Genomic DNA, 9080 nt, shown 5'->3' on the forward strand with positions numbered 1-9080 from the left:
TACGCGCTGCGTCGACTCTGTTTGACCACGCGCTCGACCCCGACTCCGTCCACGATGCGTCGACTCCGTTCAGCTCACTCCATCGGGCAAACCTGTCTTGGCCGTGCCCGATACTCGGAGGCTGCGCCGTACATGTCGCATCACCTCGATCGCACCCGACACTCGGGAGCTGCGTCCCGCAGACGAAACGACTTGAGCCGCAAGGGCCACGCGGACTCGACCGTCTCGAGTCAAGATTCATAGCCGCGTCAATCAGGCTTCGACTCAATCGCACCGATCAAGTCACCGTCAATTCGCTGGTGACCAACGCATGAATCAACATGCAGAACAAGACAAGCCATTGTGACCGTGATTGGATTTCAACGCAAAGAAAGGTCCTACATCCATGCATGCACGTCAAGCCAGCATAAAGAGAAATCAAGGAATACACGTGCGTACACGTACGAGTCCACGCCGTCCGTGCTCCGTCCACTCCATCTGATACACGGATTCTGTCCACGCACGTTGAGTCCGTCCATGTCGTGCGTCCGCGCCGCATCGACTGCGTCCGCCGCGGCTTTGTCAACTCCATCCACCGCCTTGTCGACTCAGTCGGTCGCGTCCGACACTCGGGGGCTCCTTCCTGCAGACCACATCGTCTCGGTCACGTCCGACACTTGGGGGCTGCGCCGTGCAGGCCACATCGTCTCGGTCGCGCCTGATAATCGGGGGCTGCGCCGTGCAGGCGAAACGACTTCCGCCGCACCCGGCACTCGGGGAACGCGTTGCAAAAATTAACACTGTTACAACTACACCTTGCAGATAAGTATTGCTATTTATTTGCTTATTTCAGATTTGACACATTCTTATCAAACAGTTTAAACTGCATCGACTACGAATAGTCGAAATACCTTCGACTACACGCGCTATCAAACATGCCACCTGAGTAACTGACTCAGCCTATGAAGTCGAAACCCATGAACTCCAACCCAGTTGCAGCCACTACACCCCGGTACAGAATTCCCGACTGATTTTGGTCAGAAAAAGTCAGTATATGCTGACAGACTGGTCGGTGATAAAGCCATAGGACGACATAATGTTGGCCGTGAATGGGAAAATATTTGCAATCAGACAGTTGGTGGCAATCGCGCATGCGTGTCAAATGGTAGGTCGGCAAATAATGCCGACCAACGCTTGGTCGGGCCATCTGGCATGTGAAATCTTTTGAGCGCCACTTCTTTGCTTGGCCCGGGAAAATTTCGCTCTCAAATTTTCCGAAATCCCCACCTCAAGTCCCTTCGGCCCCTTCCACCACGCGCATTGCCCTAGATTTTTCTTTTCTCCCCCACGCCGCCGCCACTCTCCACCTCCGTCCCCCACGCCGCCGCCACTCTCCACCTCCGCCCCCCACGCCGCCGCCACTCTCCACCTCCGCCCCCCACGCCGCCGCTCATCTCCACCGTCGCCCCCAGACGCTGCCTACTTCTACCACGGGCCACCGTGCCACCATATGTGCTCGACCGTCGCCGCCCCCATCGTTCCTCTCCACCGCAGTCCGCGTCCTGCCTCTCACCGCTGCTGCTCTTCCTCCCCGCCGCCACAAGAGTTGGACCACCACCCCGCCCTTTCCCCTCGTTGAGGTGGTCGTTCGCCATCCCAATTCCCTCAGGTGAATCTCTCTCTCCCCTACGATTGATTTTGCATGATGATGCGTAACTTCAATGGTGCTCTGCTAGGGCTGGGGTCGTGTGCTGGGAATGGGTGTTGGTGGGGTGTTTGTGAAGCAACTGGGGGATGAAGGTATCTAGATAAGATTCTTGATGAACTGAATAATTTCGCTCTTCTTTGTTTTGGGCAGAGAGCCATTATCAGCCTATGTCCAGCAAATGTTTGTTGAAATGCTTGAACAACCAAAAAACTTCAGTCTTGCATGATTTTTCTTTGACAGGAGATTGCTAATGAAGCCATTTTATGTTTCTCGGTGTCATCTTGACAGAAATTGAGCAGATAATGAAAAGAAGTGATGTAAGCAGACCCCTTTCTTTTGTATTATTCTGGAGTATAGCTATTTCTGGCTGCATACTAGTATTTTTCTCCTGCAAATTCTTCAGCTCATATTTTAGAATATAGTGCTTTCTTCTCCACCAAAGTCTATTGTATACTTATGTTCAGTATTTGTTTTGACTTGATAATAGTAGAAATGAAAGACAGCAGTAAGGATACTAATTGTGGTAATTTTTTTCTTCAGGAGGCAACAACGCGGGCATCTTCTTTGTGAGACCATCTACTACCTCCATGTGTTTCTGGTTATGTTATTGTTGTAGCAAGAGTTACTATGGAATCACTAGTAATTAAGTGATGATTTTTGCAGGAGTTACTATGGTACAGAACAATACTTGAGTATATATTGTTAATTCAGAGAGAGTAGTTCTAGCAATGTTTGATTCATGAGTGATGCTTGAAGTTTCAGATTTACTATGGTACAACACAGTATTCAATTTAGTAGCAGGTGCACTTAATTAAGTTTCAGTTCCAGTTCCAGTATTTTTGTTAATGTACTTATCTGAGAATAGTAGGATGCTGAATTCTGTTTTTAATAGGCTTTTTGTGAGCTCATTGGGCAACCCTTACTAAAAATTGGAGATCTACGGAATCCAAAGTAAGTCATCCCGCTTGCATATCTAGGTATACTTGCCAATTTGCCATAGTGGTAGATCACTATAACAAGCAAGCAGATCAGTTTTCTTGCTGAAATAATTGATGGATGGAGTGCTGGCCTAAAGATTGATTTGGAATGCATATTTCTGCATGCTGTGCTGAATGTCATCATTCCTTCCATGATGTGCTGAATTTTTTTGATGAACTGAATGTCTGCATCCCTTAGCTGCATTTTAGATGCATTTGTTTGGCCAAGTCATATGCATAAGATTAGTTTTGCTAAGTCGCATGGATAAGATTAGTTACTGCTCAGTTTTCATTTGGCATATGGATACACATTCTGAAGAATAGTATAACCCAACTAAAATCTGTGAAAAGAGTGAATACATATGGATGAGAAGTATAGTGTTTTGTCAACTGTACTACTATAGTATAGTCTACAGAGTAAACTTCCATATACACAAGCAGGGGAACAGACCACTAAGAGACAGCATCCGGTAAACTGTTTTCTAAAGTTCTGCACAGAAACTCTAAACCATATCCATGGTGAAGACCCTGCTGAAAGGAGAACCAAGTACAATGCCTTAGAACTTGCTCCATAAAAGAACATCAAAAGTATTGTACATCTTCTCTCAGTAGTAGTGTTAGTCTCTGTATGTATTTGTACTGTTGAATTTCTGCAGCTCCAATATTCTATTTGTCTGTATGTGTACTTGTATTTTCGCTGGAGCAATCAATTTCCTGAAACACTAGAAAGCAGTACAAGTTCAGTACTGTTTCTTATGCCAGTTTGAAAGGAGTACAATATTTAAAAGTTCCTGGATAATTGAATTTGTTATATTGATAGTATAATGTATGTTTTCTGTTTGCCGTGTAACCACTTTCATGCACTTTGATAGACTAATGTATCCAATTTTCATGCAATTTGCTTTGTAACGACTTATCAATTCCTTTAGTTCTGATGGGTCTACTTGTTCTGTACAGCTAGAAAATGTGGTTAGTTTCTCAAAAAAAAGAAAATGTGGTTAGTAGAAAATGCACGGCTACTGTTCTGTAGAAGTACATTAATTAGTACAAAAAAAGAGTAGCATCTTTTGAAAGTAAAATAATTACGTAGATCTGCTACTATTATGTTTTTTGTTGGATTAGTTAATTAGTGTTGATTAATATGCTTATGTGCTAATCATTAATGTCCTCCAACTTCTAACTTATTATTTTTCTTTGTTATTAGTTTTGTAGATCCAACAGACTAGGATCTATCGAGACATGTTTGCCTTTTGTAGGAAGGAAATACACAAGAGAACATAGTAGCCGGTGGTTGACATCAAGATTGCACAATGGAGGATTGATGTTGGAGATGAACCTTTTAGCTATCATTTTGTAAAACCGGATCAGTATGAACTTATAGTCCCTAGTTTTTTCTCTATCTTGGTAGTAGTGAACTTAGATGATGTTTCTTGCACAGTTTGTAAATGTGATGAATTAATGTACCATATTATCAGTTGATTTAATAATATGCATGTTGTTAATTGGTGGATTTTGGATGGACAGAACCGTCAAAAAGTTGATTTGCAAAGCACCTTGTAAAGGCAATTGGCAGAAAGCCTACCATATGATATATAGGAGTTGGTCAGCAAAATCAATGCTGTCGGATTGTTGGTCGGCAAAGAGTGTTGACAAAGTCAACAAACAGTTGGTTGGCAAAGCGCGTACCATCAAACCGTCGGTCCGTAACGAGTAGTCGGTCAGGAAAGAGAGGTCTGTCAGGAAAAAAATGTTGGTTGGGAAAGATTTCTTAGTGTTGATGAACAGTCGGTCGGTAAAAGAATGTTGGTCGGGAATGACCTTTGCCGACAAGACTTTCGGTGACAGACAATGTCGGTCGGGAACTCCGCCGTCACACCGACTACACTATGGCTCGCAAGTTTGAGTCTTTACCCAAGTCTACGACTCAGCTAGACACTCGGGGGCTACTCCGATCGGGAGCGCTGGCCGCGCACCCGATACTTCGGTTGCATCGATTTCGAGTCAATCGACCCCGCTACCCTTCGGGTCCACTAGTTTCACTGTGCTTCAGGTCCTCAACAGAGTCGACCAAGATTATTTGCGCCAACTTGCGCCTGGCCCAAGTCAAGTCCTCTCCTTGGTCGGCCATACCAGCCTACAGCACGGCTAAAACTATACTCGACTACAAACAATTGAATATTTCCGGGTCGCATCTGCTACGAAAATATACCCGAAGCCACGTCCATGACGTGAAGGTCGACTGATGACAGTCAAATATTTCCGGGTCGCATCTGCTGCGGAAATATACGCGAAGCGGCAAGGATGGAAATAACCGCCTTCTTCATGGACGCGGGGATCAATGAGATCATCATTGTGTCTTGTTTATTGCGCTAACGCACGCCAACAGTGTGATCGTTTCTCCGCTGACGCACGCCAACAGTGCATCTAGCTGTCAGGCTAGACTGTGCACCCAGTCACATCGGCTGACCAAACGGCTCTTCACCTTCAACAGGTACGTCGTCCGTGACGAAATCTGACTCGAAACTATCTTTTGTATGGGATAATGGAGTTTATTATTAGATGTTAAGACTCGCCTCGAGTCTTGCTTGTGAATACAAGGACTCTCATTCGAGTCGCTTACTAACCAGCGGTTGGTTTATTTTGATTAAAGACTTCTCACAGTCAGCTTTTGGTTATCTTACCTAGACAGGTTAAACCAGGTCAACAACCTTGACATAAACAGTTGATTTCGTATAGTCGACACAACTGGGTCACACCAGCTGCGTCACTTCAGTTATTTATGCTCGTTGCATGACAGTAAGCCTCATGGACTTCATCCATAGAGCTTGGAGCCGCACCAGCTACGTCGCTCTAGTTGATCCATGCTCATTGCATGAAGATAAGTCTCGTGGATCTTTCCACAGAGCCTAGAGTCGCACCAGCTGCGTTACTCTAGCTGATACATGCTCATTGCATGAAGATAAGACCCATAGGCCATCTATCGGGCCTGGAATCGCACCAGCTGCGTTATTCTAGTTGAACCACGTTCATTACGTGAAGATAAAACCTGTTATTAGGCCTGGATATGCATCAACTACATTCATCCAGTAAAATATCAACTCAAGGGTCCCTCCCTAATCCACGTTCATTACGTGAAGATAAGACCCGTAGACTTTCTACTGGGCCTGGAGTCGCACCAGCTGCGTCACTTCAGTTCGACTCATGCTCATTGCATTAGCTAATTCTCTTGACAAGCGACTCGAGTACTTGAAAACTGGAGTTCGACTCTATAAGACCCTAGCAGGCTAAGTCGAATTTCGCCAGTTGCCAGGTTCAAGCCCGGGGACTCGAATACTGAGGTAAGCTAATGTTGTTTTTGCCCTAGAGCAATTAACTGGACTCAACCTATTGAGTATTCTAGGCGCATTATGCAGTTATCCCTATGACTATAAACTAGCTACACTTAGCAAGGCATTAACTCGATGCACTTCTGAGTCCATAGTACCCCTATCGCTTGCTGTTACAAACTATAACGTGACTCGAGCAATTCTCGAGTCGATCACTTCTCATTCGGAGTACAAGCCTTGACTTGATGCACTCCCGAGTCGACGGTCTTTTCACTCAACATTATCAGCTGCAACGGGCTAAAATTAGCAGGGCATTGATTCGATGCACTTCCGAGTCAATGGCATCCCTTCCTTTGCTGTTACATAATGTAACTTGACTCGATGAACTCCCGAGTCGATGACTTCTCATTCGAAGCTGAAGCCTCGACTCGACACACTTCCGAGTCGACGATTCCTCCATTCAAGATTGTCGACTATGACCGGCTCAAGCATGACGAACAAAGATTTCGGCTTTGAGTCTCTACCCGAGTCTACGTCTCGGCTAGACACTCAGCGGCTATTGATGTGGTTATGACCACTCGGGTCCTCATCTTTGGTATACCCACTACAGCCCAACATGAAGCCCACTTGGATGCCTACTATGACTCCAGGAGTCCATATGCCTAATCTTGCGGCTCAAGACAAGGAAGTTTAAACATAGTATATCTCTCTATTTTAACCAAGTTGGACTCCACCCGAGACCTGGCCTCCTGCATATATAAAGGACCAGGAGGGGGAGCCAACGAGGACAACTCACAACCCTCTCCCCCGAGACAGATCTCATATGTCACACACGCCGGATCCGATCTGCGCACCATAGCCTCTATGGCAACCTTGTAAGCTCTCCATCAATAGATCAGACAAGCAGGACGTAGGGGTATTACCTTCCGAGGGCGCCGAACCTGGGTAAAACTTTGTCCCCTGGGTGCTTGTTAGCCGACGAGATCGCCAACACACACGCATGTCACTCTCCCTAAACACAAAGCCCCTCAACATGGGCATTGTCGAAGTTGGAACTTCGTCAGTGACCAAAGGCCTCCTCGAAGGTACTCGTTGCAGTTATAGCTCAATCCAGTGGCAGTTCGGAGTAGGGATTTTCAAGATGTTAGTTTTGTTTCTTAAAGTAGATCTTCTAACCCGGATGCTCATAGTCTTGTCAAGAGCTCCTTGTCTCTCTCACACGGCCGTTTCACGTGGCTTAACTAGCATTGGAACGACGCTTGTATACCTTTGATCATTGAGTAATAAAGGTCATGTGTTTTGCTAAAAAAAGTCAAGAATGCGAACAAGGCAGCGCATTCCTGGCGCAGACACCGACTATCGGTCGTCGGAATTCCGTACAAGGTGATTTTCAGCGAGAGCGCTTGTTCTTGAGCCCAAGACGAGACACGCAGCTGCACCAAAGTTGCCAACCTGTGGAGCAAGTGTTTTATGCTGCTACCCTCTGCAAGTACCTATGCGCCTTCTCTTTCCAATGCTTCCTTACGCCGTCGCAGTAACAGCCAGCAGCTGAGGCTATATGGTACACTGAAAGCCACACCTGGTATCATTGCCCAATTAACCATCAAGCATCCAAAGCAATCACATTCGTATGTTCTTCTTGGGTATGTGTTTGTTAGACATGTGCTGAACACCTTGTTGTGTGGCTGGGACAAACCCTTGGTTACCGTTGCCTAATGCCTCTTTTGCAAGCTGGTGGACAAGTCTTGAGGGTTCATGGTAAGAAGGAGCAAAGGAATCTAAACACCAGCATCACGCTGATATGTTGGTGTTTGTCAAAGCACATAAATTTGGTGATGTTTGACGTAGTCACTCCAAGTGTTTCGAGTGTTCAACGGGTGATCATCTCAGAGGGAGCGGCATGGATGCGAGCGGGTCTCTTTTATAATGTTGCTTTTCTCCAGAAAGTTTTAGCTTAGTGGATCATGGGTGGATTGTATTAGAGTACTTGTTTTTCATTTGCCTGAGAGCTTGTAACCGTGTCGCGGTATTCTTCTTCAATATATGCCTTAAAGCGAGCCAACGGTGGAGGTAAAACTTTTTTTTTGGATAGAAACGGAGGAAAAACTTCATCTCGCAGCTATCTGATAACGGCGCCACGTTGGTGAATCACGAGGACAAGGTGGAGCTTGTCGGTGATTTCTTTGGAAACTTGATTGGCACCGGAATGGATCAGCAGCTCTCTCTTGATCTAGACTGGCTACAAGTGGGATCGCATGATCTCGTGGTCTCAAAGGGCAATTCTAGGAGGACGAAATCTGGGAAGTTATCAAGTCTCTCCCAGCGGATAAATGCCCTAGGACCGATGGCTTTACTGGTAATTTCTTTCGTGCCTGTTGGGGGATCCTCAATGTTGATATCTTGGCTTGCTTTCATGATTTCTTCCATCTCAAGTCCTGGGGATTGCATGCGATCAATCAAGCTTACATTTCTCTTCTGCCAAAGAAGCTAGGCACCTCTATAATTCGAGAATTCGGGCCTATCAGCCTCATTCATGGAGTTGGAAACTCATTGCTAAGGTGCTTGCGGTTCGTCTTGCGCCTGAGCTGCCGGCAATCATTGAGCCACATCAAAGTGCATTTATCCGTAGGCGTTGCTTGCACGACAACTTCATGATGGTCAAGTGCTCTACTTGGCTCCTGCATGTTCGTCGCAAAGCTGTCGTGCTCCTCAAGCTAGACATCACAAGGGCCTTCTTGTTTGATGTGTTCGTCATCATGGTTTTGGTAATCGGTGGATCGCGTGGATTGGTGTGTTGTTGTCCTCGGCCTCAACCAAAGTCCTCATGAATGGATTCCCTGGGAGACAAATCACTCATCACACAGGACTAAGATAAGGCGACCCATTGTCCGCCATGCTGTTTGCTCTGGCTATGGGCGTCCTCAATAATCTTTATCTCGTGATAGAGGAAGAAATCCCGCAAGAGTGTGGGTTACAAAGAAGAACTTCCATCTTTGCGGATGATGTGGCAACTTTCATTATCCCCTCTTGTCAGGATTTGCAAGCTTGCTCCTCACTGTTAGCTAACTTTGGAGAAACGTCTGGTTTGTC

The 9080-nt window shown here is 46.0% G+C and overlaps 1 long non-coding RNA gene across 2 annotated transcripts; it reads left to right on the forward strand.

Moving 5' to 3' along the window:
• The first annotated feature begins 1233 nt into the window (after positions 1 to 1233).
• Positions 1234 to 4166, forward strand: LOC104585312. 2 transcript variants are annotated; one of them, XR_001404610.2, is made up of 7 exons: positions 1234 to 1648; positions 1716 to 1779; positions 1928 to 2004; positions 2228 to 2253; positions 2351 to 2488; positions 2580 to 2638; positions 3869 to 4166. It is a non-coding gene; the product is annotated as an uncharacterized LOC104585312 (long non-coding RNA). The 2 variants fall into 2 exon arrangements; XR_732965.3 differs by lacking the exon at positions 1716 to 1779.
• Positions 4167 to 9080: the final 4914 nt, after the last annotated feature.

Source organism: Brachypodium distachyon, chromosome 5, assembly GCF_000005505.3.
Source record: "Brachypodium distachyon strain Bd21 chromosome 5, Brachypodium_distachyon_v3.0, whole genome shotgun sequence".
Taxonomy (NCBI): Eukaryota; Viridiplantae; Streptophyta; class Magnoliopsida; order Poales; family Poaceae; genus Brachypodium; species Brachypodium distachyon.